At 43.1% G+C, this 12,180-nt stretch overlaps 1 protein-coding gene across 1 annotated transcript in view; it reads right to left on the bottom strand.

The window, feature by feature from the left end:
• The window catches only part of LOC139373007 (filamin A-interacting protein 1-like), a 90,660-nt gene that overhangs the window by 66,027 nt on the left and 12,453 nt on the right, over positions 1-12,180 (bottom strand). The gene's annotated exons all lie outside the window — the stretch shown is intronic.

Raw genomic sequence — 12,180 nt, 5'->3', positions numbered from 1 at the left:
TCATCACAGTATACATCACATCAAAACAAATGAAATACCATATACAAAAAAGGTTGTAGTCAGTCGGTCAGTCAGACAATACAATCAGCCAACAGATCTCCAGCGGAGAAAGGCCACGAAGAACTGAGAGGTGTAGTCCACGGACGCAAAGAGTGGATCTGATCCTGGGTAAACTCTATTAGGCTACAAAACACACGTTTAAAGGCAACAAAACAAACGGAATAGAGAAGCTTCGGAACTGAGGGTTGAACACATCCTCATTCACGTCTCCATCACAACCCCACTTTTGCGCAGCTGATGCTGGCTATTTAATTGGGATTAATCAGAAAAATTCAGGGCCGTCACACACCCCCTCCCCTGGAAAGAGCCGACCATCGCACTGGAAGGCACATCTTGGTCGGGGAAACCAAGAAAGGTCTCATCACTTTCCTCTACAAAAATATGAATTACTTTTTGGCGCTCATGCTCCTCAGCTGAGGGATCACAGGCCTCAAGGTGTGAGACTTCTGGGTCTGGGAATCCGAGAAAAGTCTCCTCCCTTTCCTCTTCAAAGATATCCAGGACCTTGCCACGCTCAATCACCTCCAATTCCTCAGCCGAGGGGTAACAGGCTTTAAGGCATGAGACATGGACAACGCGCATATCTTCACCTGTGTCCTCTTTCACCACTCGGTAGTTCAAAAGGCCCATCTGCTCCACAATCCTATATGGTCCTTGCCATTTAGGAGCGAGCTTGGCCGAGAAGAATTGTTCAGCTTTCGAGTAAGGATGAGAGCGAAGCTTGAGTCGAGCCTGGATCATGTTCTTTGAGACAAGAGCTCTCAAGTCGTGGAGATGGACTACCTGGTCATAGCAAGCAGCGTCTGGAGTAAGCTGCTGGGGTTGTAGCACCATATCCAAGGGTCCTTGGAGGGGACCACTTAGGTTCAGCTCTGCAGGTGTGACTCCAGTGGACTCTTGCACAGCAGAATTCAGGGCAAATCGAAACTCATGAAGGTGCTTGTCCCAGTGTTTGTGCTGGGTCCCTACATAGGAAGCAATCATTGTCTTCAAGGTTCAATTTACCCTCTCAGTGAGGTTGGTCTGTGGGTGATAGGCTGTGGTCAACTTCTGTCTCAGGTTCCAACTTTGGCATGTCTCCTCAAAGAGATCAGAGACAAATTGGGAACCTCGATCAGACAGGATGTAATCAGGCACTCCCCAGCGAGTCAGGATCTCTTTCGTAAGGATGTTAGAGACGGTCCTCGCTGTGGCCTGACGCAGGGAAAAGAGCTCCACCCACTTTGAATAGTAATCAACAAAAACAAGCATGTAAACATTCTGATTGGAGTTTCTAGGAAATGGACCCATAAAATCCACTCCTAACATTTCCCAAGGTCGGGTAACCACCGTTTGCTGCAAGTTGCCAGCAGGCTTTCTACCTTCTGGTTTATACATTTGACAAACCTGACAGTTTTGGATGTGTGACTTCACATCCGTGCTCAGATGTGGCCAGTACAGTCATGCTTGCAACCGCATGTAGGTTTTGAACCTGCCCAAATGACCAGCTAATGGGTCTTCATGGAAATGTTGAAGCAGTTGAAGGCATAGAGTTTCAGGTATGTACATTTTGTAGAGGGTTCTGTGAGGTAGTTGTTCAACACGGTAGACTTTGTCTTCAGTGATGGTCAGCTTTGTGTTAGGATTGACCATCTTTTCTCCATCTTCCAGGACAGTCTGGTACAAAGCCTGTACTTCTGGATCATCCTGTTGGGCTTTCCATATGGCCTCATCAGAGATGGGAAAGTCCGTTTTGGGCGAGTCTCGACTGCTTGATAGGACAGTAGCACATGTAAGAGGAGGGCCACCGTTACCACAAGCAGGGGCTCTGGATAAGGCATCTGGAACAGTGTTGTATTTTCCTTTCCTGTATTCTACTGCACAGGTGAACTCTTGCAACCGTAGAGCCCATCTGATGAGTCTGGTACTTGGTTTGTTGGTCTTGAACACCCACACAAGGAAGGAATGGTCAGTGACCACAGTGAAGTGTCTTCCCTCCAGGTAATACCTCCACTTCTCCAAAGCCCAGACAACTGCAAGGCACTCTTGCTCGGTTGTGGAGTAGTTCCGTTCTGCTCCATTCAATGTCCGACTGGCGCTAGCACTTCTTCAGTGCCAAGTCCAGTCTGTTGGACTAGGACAGCACCAAGTCCAACATCACTTGCATCAGTGTAAACAACAAAATGGCAATCGAAGTTGGGATGACCTAAAATGAGAGGTGTGACGAGGTGTCGTTTCAGGGTTTCAAAGGAGGTCTGGCACTCTGCCGTCCATAGGAATTTTGCTCCTTTTCACTTCAACGGGTTGAGGGGTTCTGCTACCTGGGAGAAGTTCGACACAATCTGATGGTACCATCCAGCCATACCAAGGAACTGTTGAAGAGCCTTGAGTGTGGTTGGCACAGGGAAGTCTTGTACAACCTTTGTCTTTTCAGGATCCACATGAATGACGTCATAAGACACAATATGGCCAAGGAACTTCAGGGAGGTTTGGCAGAAGTTGCTCTTCTTCATATTCAAGGTCAGACCAGCTTCTCTTAGCTTGTCCAACACTGCTTGAAGATCTTGAAAGTGTTGTTCTCTGTTCTGGGAGTAGATAATTATATCGTCCAGGTAGACGAAACAGATCTTCCCTTTGAGCTCACCTAATGCAATCTCCATGAGTCTTTGGAAAGTGGCAGGTGCATTCTTTAATCCACAAGGCATCACCTTAAAGGAAAACAAGCCCTCAGCACAGACAAAAGCAGTCTTGTCCTTGCTTTCCTGGTCCATCTCAACCTGCCAATAGCCACTATTGAGGTCAAGGGTAGTGAACACAACAGCGCCAGACAATGACTCCAGGATCTTGTGGATGGTGGGAAGAGGATAGGCATCAGTTTGGGAAACATTGTTGGTCTTCCTATAGTCCACACAAAATCTAAGACCACCAGTGTTTTTTGGGATGAGGACAACAGGAGCAGCCCAGGGAGAGGAGGAACGTTCTATTATATCTTGTGTTAACATATCATTAATGAGTCCCTTTTGGATGATTAGCTTCGCTGGGGACAAACAATATGGCTTTTGCTTGATCGGCATTTCCCGTGTAAGGAATATTTTGTGCTTCAGGAGCCCGGTGCGTCCTAGCTTTGAAGTACATACATCAGCATTATTCTGCAGCTGTTCCAGCCTTAACTCCTCTGGCTGTTCCAGCTGAGGTCTTCTCACAGCCTGTAAAGACTGCAACACAGAGAAGACTGCCACATTTGAACCCCAATCATGTAACGTCGTAGCTTCTGATTGGAAGAAATGCTCCTTGCTCGGATTGTATGGAAACCAGTAGCAATTGTGTGCGATATCAATCTCGACACCACTGAAGTACATGAAATCAATTCCCAACACGACAGGAAAAGCAAGGTTCTTGGTTTGTAGGATAACAGAAGGAATCATATAGGAGCGGTTACACAGGTGGAACTCTACCTTACTCCATCCAAGGGGTTGTTTAGCCTCACCATCAGCCAGATAGAGTGGACCTTCTGTCCACTGCTTCAAGTTGTATTGTGGACCTTTAACCTCCTTCCACAGTTTCTCATTGAGCAGTGTGTAGGATGACCCGGTATCCAAGATGGCTCTTCCTGTCCATGGGCCTATGGACAGGGGTAACACCAGTTGGTGCGGTATTAACTGAAAGGAAGGGGATGTCGATGGGGGGGCGTAGGCAGTGACTCTTGGGGTTTCAGCTCTGGTTAAAGCACCCAGTGTAGGATGGTCATTCCTGCGAAGAGAGTTAGGTGTGTTGGCCTGTTGTGATTTGTGGTTTCTGGAAGGGTTTACTTGATACAGTCTTGGACATGTGGCTGAAGAATGTCCCTTTTGGCTACATCTCCAACAGAACATGAGAGGGGTCTTGGCTGGAGACTCTGGCTGTTGTTGATGGTCTGTCTTGGGTAACTGTTTGGGTGTCTTTCTTTCTTTGGTCATATTGCTGTTGGCATTCTCTGTCCATCTCAAACTGCTGTCCCAAACGAACCAGTCCATCGACAGTGGTGACTCTTTCTCTGAGTTGACTGGCTAGTAGTGGGTTGATGTTCTTCAAGATCAATTTAATGACCTCTTCCTCCTCAATGCCAGGTTTCCACCTTCTGCACAGGGAGTGGTAACCGTATGCAAATTCACAGATACTCTCTTTCTCTCTTTGCACTCGATTCCTGACTCTGTCTGCCAGCTCTTCTGTGTAGTCCTCAGACAGAAATGCAGAGGAAAACTTGGCCTCAAAGTCAGCCCAGGAGGTAGTGGTGAGATGTGCCACATCCCACCAGTCTTGAGCTGTCCCATTTAACACATTCCTCAGGGTGGCAAGGAGTTCCTTGTCAGCCAGGGGATTGAGGGCAAGAAAGTCACGACATCTTTCCAGATACATTAGCGGATGAGGAGTGTCATCCTTTTCCCCAAATGTGGGAAATTGCAATTTAATGGGCATCGCCCCCACATGACGTCTACTCAAATCACCATGAACAAACGAGCTAGGAGGGATTGAGGAAGTAGAGGGGGAGGGAGTTATTGGACCATCGAAATGAACACCAGGCTGCATGGTGGATTGCATCCTGCAAGGGGTGGCTGCAGCATGGCCTTGTCTTGGCTGTTCAGAGGTGCCAGCTTGGCCCTCCGTGGTCTGAACAGAAGTGGACACCAGAGAAACTCTGTGCAAGGAGTTGTGCCTAATGGAGGCCATGTCCACAGGCACGTCATCCAACATTTTAACACAATTAGAGAGTTCTGTCTGCAAGTGGTCTACAGTGTTAACCATGGGAGAAAAAACAGAACTAACGTCCTTGAGGACCTCAGTGTGATGATGTTGCAGGCGCCATTGGAGAGTGGCAGTGAGTTGGTTTCGCTGGTAGTCAAACTGCCTGTCCATGGCACCAGTAATTGCCCGTCTTCCACTCTCACTGAGCTCTGTCAGCGTGGGGTTTAGAGTGCTCAGTGAGTTTCTGAATTCCATGGCACTCTTGTTGCTCTTCACTCAGACATTTTAATTTATGGTGGATAAGAGTTTGGAGATGTTGTTGAGTCCGACGAATATCAAGGATGTCACCTTGAAGTTGTAAGACTACAACCTCTGGAGATAAACCAGACATTGGAGGAATGTTGGGTATCAGAGGGAGGGCTAGATCAGTACTTCCACACAGATCCATGTCAATAAGTGAATAACTGGTTAGACCTGTGGCCTGTGGTCCAGACCGAGCATTCAGATTCCCAGGGCTCTGGCCCAAATCAACTCCATTATCTCCATTCCCATTATGATTTGTATTGTCAGCTTGATAGTCGGAATGTCCCTGTGTATTCCCATTGAAAGGTATGACAAGGATGAGCACATTATCTTGGGGTGAATCCATTGTTTTAATTCCACACAAAATATTTACTTTGGTTAGTTCTCAATGTTGAGCTGTCCCATCTGGGGTGCCATTTTTTATGTAACGGTTTTGACTTGAGGTTATTATTTATAGGGGTGCCAGGTAGGTTGTGCCTACCAGAGAAAACATTGGTTTCTCCTTTTGGTTTGGGAGGGAATGAGTCCCATCTGGTCCGTCAAGTCTACACCAATACAAAGGACTTATGTAAAAGTCAGGATGGAAATACACTTTTCATAAACCCTTAAAACATTGGAAAGAACTTTAAAAACATCTGTATTCTTTTGCGTGGGTTGCATTACCAACATAAATAATTACACACACATATAATAATATAACACAATGAGTTCTGGTTCCTCCAGAAATGACCTGTACCTCGGGCCTAAAAAGAGTCCAGCCCGTAAAGAAGTTCAGGGAACTCAAGTGACCTTTGTCACGCAATGTTTGTCCGTTCATTCAAGTGTAGCGTAAACCCAGTATTAATCATACAATCAATATAACAATTATTTTACCACACAACTTTAAAGCGTATCAACGTAGACTAAGTCCTCAACTACAACTAACTACACTATTAGGCTACAAAACACACATTTAAAGGCAACAAAACAAACGGAATAGAGAAGCTTCGGGAACTGAGGGTTGAACACATCCTCATTCACGTCTCCATCACAACCCCACTTTTGCGCAGCTGATACTGGCTATTTAATTGGGAATTAAAGGGAAATCGCCCTATTGGAAGGAGAAGCACTGAGACGGTTTAGAAAATTCAGGGCCGTCACAATATATTTTCCCTAATCAATCTACACACAATACCCCATAATGATGAAGCAAAAACTGTTAGATTTTTTTCCAAATTTTTTCAAAATAAAAAACTATTACATAAGTATTCAGACCTTTTACTCAGTTCTTTGTTGACGCACCTTTGGCACAGATTACAGCCTCGAGTCTACTTGGGTATGACGCTACGAGCTTGGCACACCTGTATTTGGGGAGTTCTCCCATTCTTCTCTGAACAGCTTCTCAGCTATTTTCATGTCTCTCCAGAGATCGATTGGGTTCAAGTCTGGGTTCTGGCCACTCAAGGACATTCAGAGACTTGTCCCAAAGCCACTTCTGCGTTGTCTTGGCTGTGTGCTTAGGCTCGATGTCTTGTTGGAAGGTTAACCTTGGTATTCAGGCCAAAGAGTTCAAGCCTATGGGTTTGTAGCTTCAACCCTGCAGCACACACACACACCAATTGATTAATGGACTGCAGAATGTATCTTTTTTTCTCTTGCTTTGTTTGCTTTTTTCCATATAATGTCTATCTCTGATAAGCTACCCAGGAATGAGCTGAAAATAGCCCATATGAATATATGTATTAGAATTAATATTAGAAATATGGTTAATGAAATAAATAACTTGCTAACATCAGATAACATTCATATATTAGCCATTTCTGATACTCACTTAGATAATTAATTTGATGATACAGCAGTAGTAATACAAGGATATAACATCTATAGAAGAGACATACATGCTTATGGGGGAGGTGTTGCTGTATATATTCAGAGTCATATCCCTGTATTGCTTTGAGAAGATCTTATGCAGAGTGTTGTTGAAGTGTTGTGGTTGCAGGTTCACTTGGCACACCTAAAGCCTTTTCTTTTGGGGTGTTGCTATAGGCCACCAAGTGCTAACAGTCAGTATCTAAATAATATGTGTGAAAAGCTTGATAGTTTATGTGATGTAAACAGAGATGTCTACTTTCTTGGGGACCTGAATATTGACTAGTTTTCATCAAGCTGTCTGCTCAAGAGGAAGCTTCTCACTGTAACCAGTGTCTGTAATCTGGTTATTAATCAACCTACCAGAGTGTTTACCAACACTACAGTACCAAGATTATCCACATAATGTACTCATTGGATACAGTAATCACAATATAGTGGCTATATACAGGAAAGCCAAAGTTCCAAAAGCTGGGCCTAAAATAGTATATAAGAGATTTTGTGGACTCTTATGTGGATGATGTTAAAAATATTTGTTGGTCTGATGTGATTAATAAGGAGCATCCAGATGCTGCATTTGATTAATTTATGAAATTGCTTCTTCCAATTATTGATAAACATGCACCTGTTAAGAAACTAACTGTTAGAACTGTTAAGGTTCCATGGATTGATGAGGAATTGAAAAAATGTATGGTTGAAAGAGATGGGGCAAATGAGTGGCTAATAAGTCTGGCTGCACATCTGACTGTCTGACTTGCTTCAAATTGAGAAATGATGTGACTAAACTCAACAAAAATAAGCCAATATCAATGATATAAAGAATGATGGAAAAAACTTGAGTACTTTAAATTACATTATGGGCAGAAAGTCAAATTCAACTCCATCTTTCATTGAATCAGATGGCTTATTCATTATAAACCCATTTGATGTTGCCAATTATTTTAATGATTACTTCATTAGCAAAGTGGGAAAATTTAGGCAGGAATTGCCAACAACGAACAGTGAGCCATTGTACTCATGCATAAAAAAACAAATAATGAAAGAAAAGCATTGCAAGTTAGAATTTTGTGAAGTTAGTGTGGGAGAGGTGTAAAAATGATTGTTTTCGATCAATAATGATAAACCTCTTGGCATTGAAAACTTAGATGGAAAGCTACTGAGGATGGTAGCTGACTCTATAGCCACTTCTATTTGTCATATCTTTAATCTGAGCCTAGAGTAAAGTCTTTCTCTGGAGGGAAGCCAAAGTAATTTCGCTACCCAAGAGTGGTAAAGCGGCCTTTATTGGTTCTAACAGCAGACCTATAAGCTTGCTGCCAGCTCTTAGCAAACTGTTGGAAAAAATTGTGTTTGACCAAATACAATGATATTTCTCTGTAAACAAATTAACAACAGACTTTCAGCATGCTTATGGAGAAGGGCACTCAACATGTACTGCACTGACACAAATGACTGATGATTGGTTGAAAGAAATTGATAATAAGAAGATTGTGGGAGCTATACTGTTAGATTTCAGTGCAGCCGTTGATATTATTGACCATAACCTGCTGTTGAAAAACGTATGTGTCATGGCTTTTCAACCTCTGCCATATCATGGATTCTGAGCTATCTATCTAACAGAACTCAAAGTGTTTTCTTTAATGGAAGCTTCTCTAATGTCAAACATGTAAAATGTGGTGTACCGCAGGGCAGCTCCCTAGACCCTCTACTCTTTTCTATTTTTACCAATGACCTGCCACTGGCATAAAACAAAGAATGTGTATCCATGTATACTGATGATTCAACCATATATACTGTACATCAGCAACCACAGCTAATGAAGTCACTGAAACCATTAACAAAGAGTTGCAGTCTGTTTTGGAATGGGTGGCCAGTAACAAACCGGTCCTGAACATCTCTAAATCTAAAAGCATTGTATTTGGTACTAATCATTCCCTCAACTGAACCTGGTAATGAATGGTGTGGCTGTTGAACAAGTTGAGGGAGACTAAATTACTTGGCGTTACCTTAGATTGTAAACTGTCATGGTCAAAACATATAGATTCAATGGTTGTAAAGATGGGGAGAGGTCTGTAATAAAGAGATACTCTGCTTTTTTGACACCACACTCCAAAAAGTAAGTTCTGCAGGCTCTAGTTTAGTCTTATCTTGATTATTGTCCAGTTGTGTGGTCGAGTGCTGCAAGGAAATACCTAATTAATCTGCAGCTGGCCCAGAACAGAGCATCACGTCTTGCTCTTCATTGTAATCAGAGAGCTGATATAAATACTATGTATGCTAGTCACTCTTGGCTAAGAGTTGAGTAGAGACACTGCATCACTTCTTCTTTTAATAAGAAACATTAATGTGTTGAAAATCCCTAATTGTTTGCATAGTCAACTTACACACAGCTGACACACACACTTACCCCACCAGACATGGCACCAGGGGTATTTTCACAGTCCCCAAATCCAGAACAAATTAAAGAAAGTGTACAGTATAATATAGAGCCCTTATTGCATGGAACTCCGTTCCATCTCATATTGCTAAAATAAACAGCAAACCTGTTTACAGATAAACAGATAAAGCAACACCTCACGGCACAACGCATCTCCCCTATTTGACCTAGATAGTTTGTGTGTAGTTCTGTCATTGAGCTGTTGTCTATTAATGTTCTGTATTATGTCATGTTTCATGTTTTGTGTGGGCCCCAGGAAGAGTAGCTGCTGCTTTTGAAACACCTAATGGGGATCCTAATAAAATACTAAAATACCAATCTTGGTTTCATCAGACCAGAGAATCTTGTTTCTCATGGTCTGAGAGTCTTTATGTACTTTTTGGCAAACACCAAGTGAGCTGTCATGTGCCTTTTACTGAGGAGTGGCTTCTGTCAGGCCACTCTACCACAAAGGCCTGATTGGTGGAGTGTTGCAGAGATGGTTGTCCTTCTGGAAGATTCTCCCATCTCCACAGAGGAACTCTAGAACTCTGTCAAAGTGACCATCGGGTCACCCTGACCAAGGCCCTTCTCCCCCGATTTCTCAGTTTGGCCGGCGGCCAGCTCTAGGAAGAGTCTTGGCGGTTCCAAACTTCTTCCATTTAAGGCCACTGTGTTCTTGGGGACCTTCAATGCTGCAGAAATGTTTTGGTACTCTTCCCCAGATCTGTGCCTCAACACAATCCTGTCTCAGCTCTACGGACAATTCCTTCGACCTCATGGCTTGGTTTTTGCTCTGATATGCACTGTCAACTGTGGGACCTTTATATAGACAAGTGTGTGCCTTTCCAAATCATGTCCAATTAATTGACTTTACCACAGGTGGACTCCAATCAAGTTGTAGAAACATCTCAAGGATGCTCAATGGAAACAGGATGCACCTGAGCTCAGTTTCAAGTCTCATAGGGTCTGAATACTTATGTAAATAAGGTAGTTATGTTTTTTGTTATAAATTTGCAAAAAAAATCTAAAAACCTGTTTCGCTTTGTGATTATGGGGTATTGTGTGTAGATTGATAAGGGAAAAATACATTTTAGAATACGGCTGTAAAGTAACAAAATGTTGAAAAAAGTCAAGGGGTCTGAATACTGTGCGAATGCACTGTAAAATAATGGAATTAGAAATCTAACACAAAAAAACTTTCTGAGCTAATAATGTAAGAGATAACACAACATTTGTTTTACAATACTGCAAAGTTTCTTAGGAGCTAGAAGCAGAGCTGCCATGTCTGTTGGCGCCATCTCATATAGCTATAGAGATGTCACTAGGCTATGTTGAGCCAGCAATGGTTATGATCGCCTATCATAAATCGCCATGGTAAATGTTACTCTCGAATGTCTGACATACTGTAGGGCAACCTACAGGATAAACTTGAGTTGTAGCGTTCTCTATACTGTTTTCCCATGCAGGAAGAATAGTGCTCACTCCATAGGGTCCCCTGTGGAACAGTGGGTAGAGGATGCCGTTTGCAACTTTAGGGTTGTGGGTTCGACTCCCACGGGGGACCAGTACAAAAATGCCCCACTACAGTAAGTTGCTCTGGATAAGAGCCTGCTAAATTACTGAAACGTTTAAAAAAAATGCATTGGCATAAAGCTCTACATTCTGGTGAGGCTTTTTACAGGATAACCTGCAGAGGGCAGCAATTTGTAACTTTTGGGACTTTGTTCTTTATCCTGCACACAAGCGCAACAGCAGCACTGAGTAAGATAACATCATTCTTAAAGGCACGATGCAGGTATCATGACCCTCCTCCCAATGAGCCCATCCTCTTTGGCAGTTCTGGGCAGAAGGCACCTGTAAACACTGATTTAGGATTAGTGACTTTTCCCAAATTCTTACCTTCACCATAAGGGAAAGAAATGCAAAGCTGACCTTAGATCAGTGTCTCTGACAAAGGACTGACAAGAACGCAGAAATGGGTAATAGGGTCCATTAGGCTGGTCATCAGATTGCCAGTGTGTCTGATACAGCCTAGATCCCTCTGAATGGTGATTCCTCCTTTCACCACATCCTGTAACTGTTCATGTCTAGGCCTGACTCACCCTGACCTGTCTGAGAGATCAAATCAAATCAAAACATTTTTTTTTAGTCACATGCGCCGAGTACAACAGGTGTAGACCTAACAGTGAAATTCTTACTTATGAGCCCTAACCGACAGTGCAGTTTAAATTATTTAAAAAAACTAAAATACGAAATTAAAAGATACCTACCACTACGACCTTATGACGCCGAGTGACCTCACAACAAGTCAGTTGATTCCTTCTCATCGTCACACCAACTGAAGTATACACAACAATCCGTTTGCGGAGGTTGAAAATCCCTCTTTGTAGGGTTTTCTAATCTCTCAGTGTTTCTGGTTGACTCTTTCTGACTGTTCATCTATTGGAGAGGAGTGACACCACCTTGTAACCCTTCACAGTCTTGTCTGTTGTCTCCCCTTGAAAGATCCCATGTCCGTTTCTCTGGTCTATTTCTCCCATAAAAGCAGGTTATGCCTCTCTCCGCCTACGTTCAATCTTACAATGATAGCCTATCTATATATATCCTCAGGATTTTGGTGCTTCCGGCATCGTACGATATGGGACAATGAATGTAATGCATACTATGATCGCATACTATGATCCAATTAGTCCACTTGATGTCAAAAACTTTAAGTTCCATTTTTCAGACTTTAGCTTGCAGCTTTATGCCCCCTACTGGGGAAAGGGGAAGGAAACATGTAAATCAAGAAGTGGAGCTCCAGTATGGAAGAGGAGAGAAGTAATGGTGGAAATTCAGCTAGACCGCCA

Source organism: Oncorhynchus clarkii, chromosome 18, assembly GCF_045791955.1.
Source record: "Oncorhynchus clarkii lewisi isolate Uvic-CL-2024 chromosome 18, UVic_Ocla_1.0, whole genome shotgun sequence".
Classification (NCBI taxonomy): domain Eukaryota; kingdom Metazoa; phylum Chordata; class Actinopteri; order Salmoniformes; family Salmonidae; genus Oncorhynchus; species Oncorhynchus clarkii.
The sequence above is the reverse complement of the archived record's forward strand: the minus strand, read 5'-3'. Positions and strand labels throughout refer to the sequence as shown.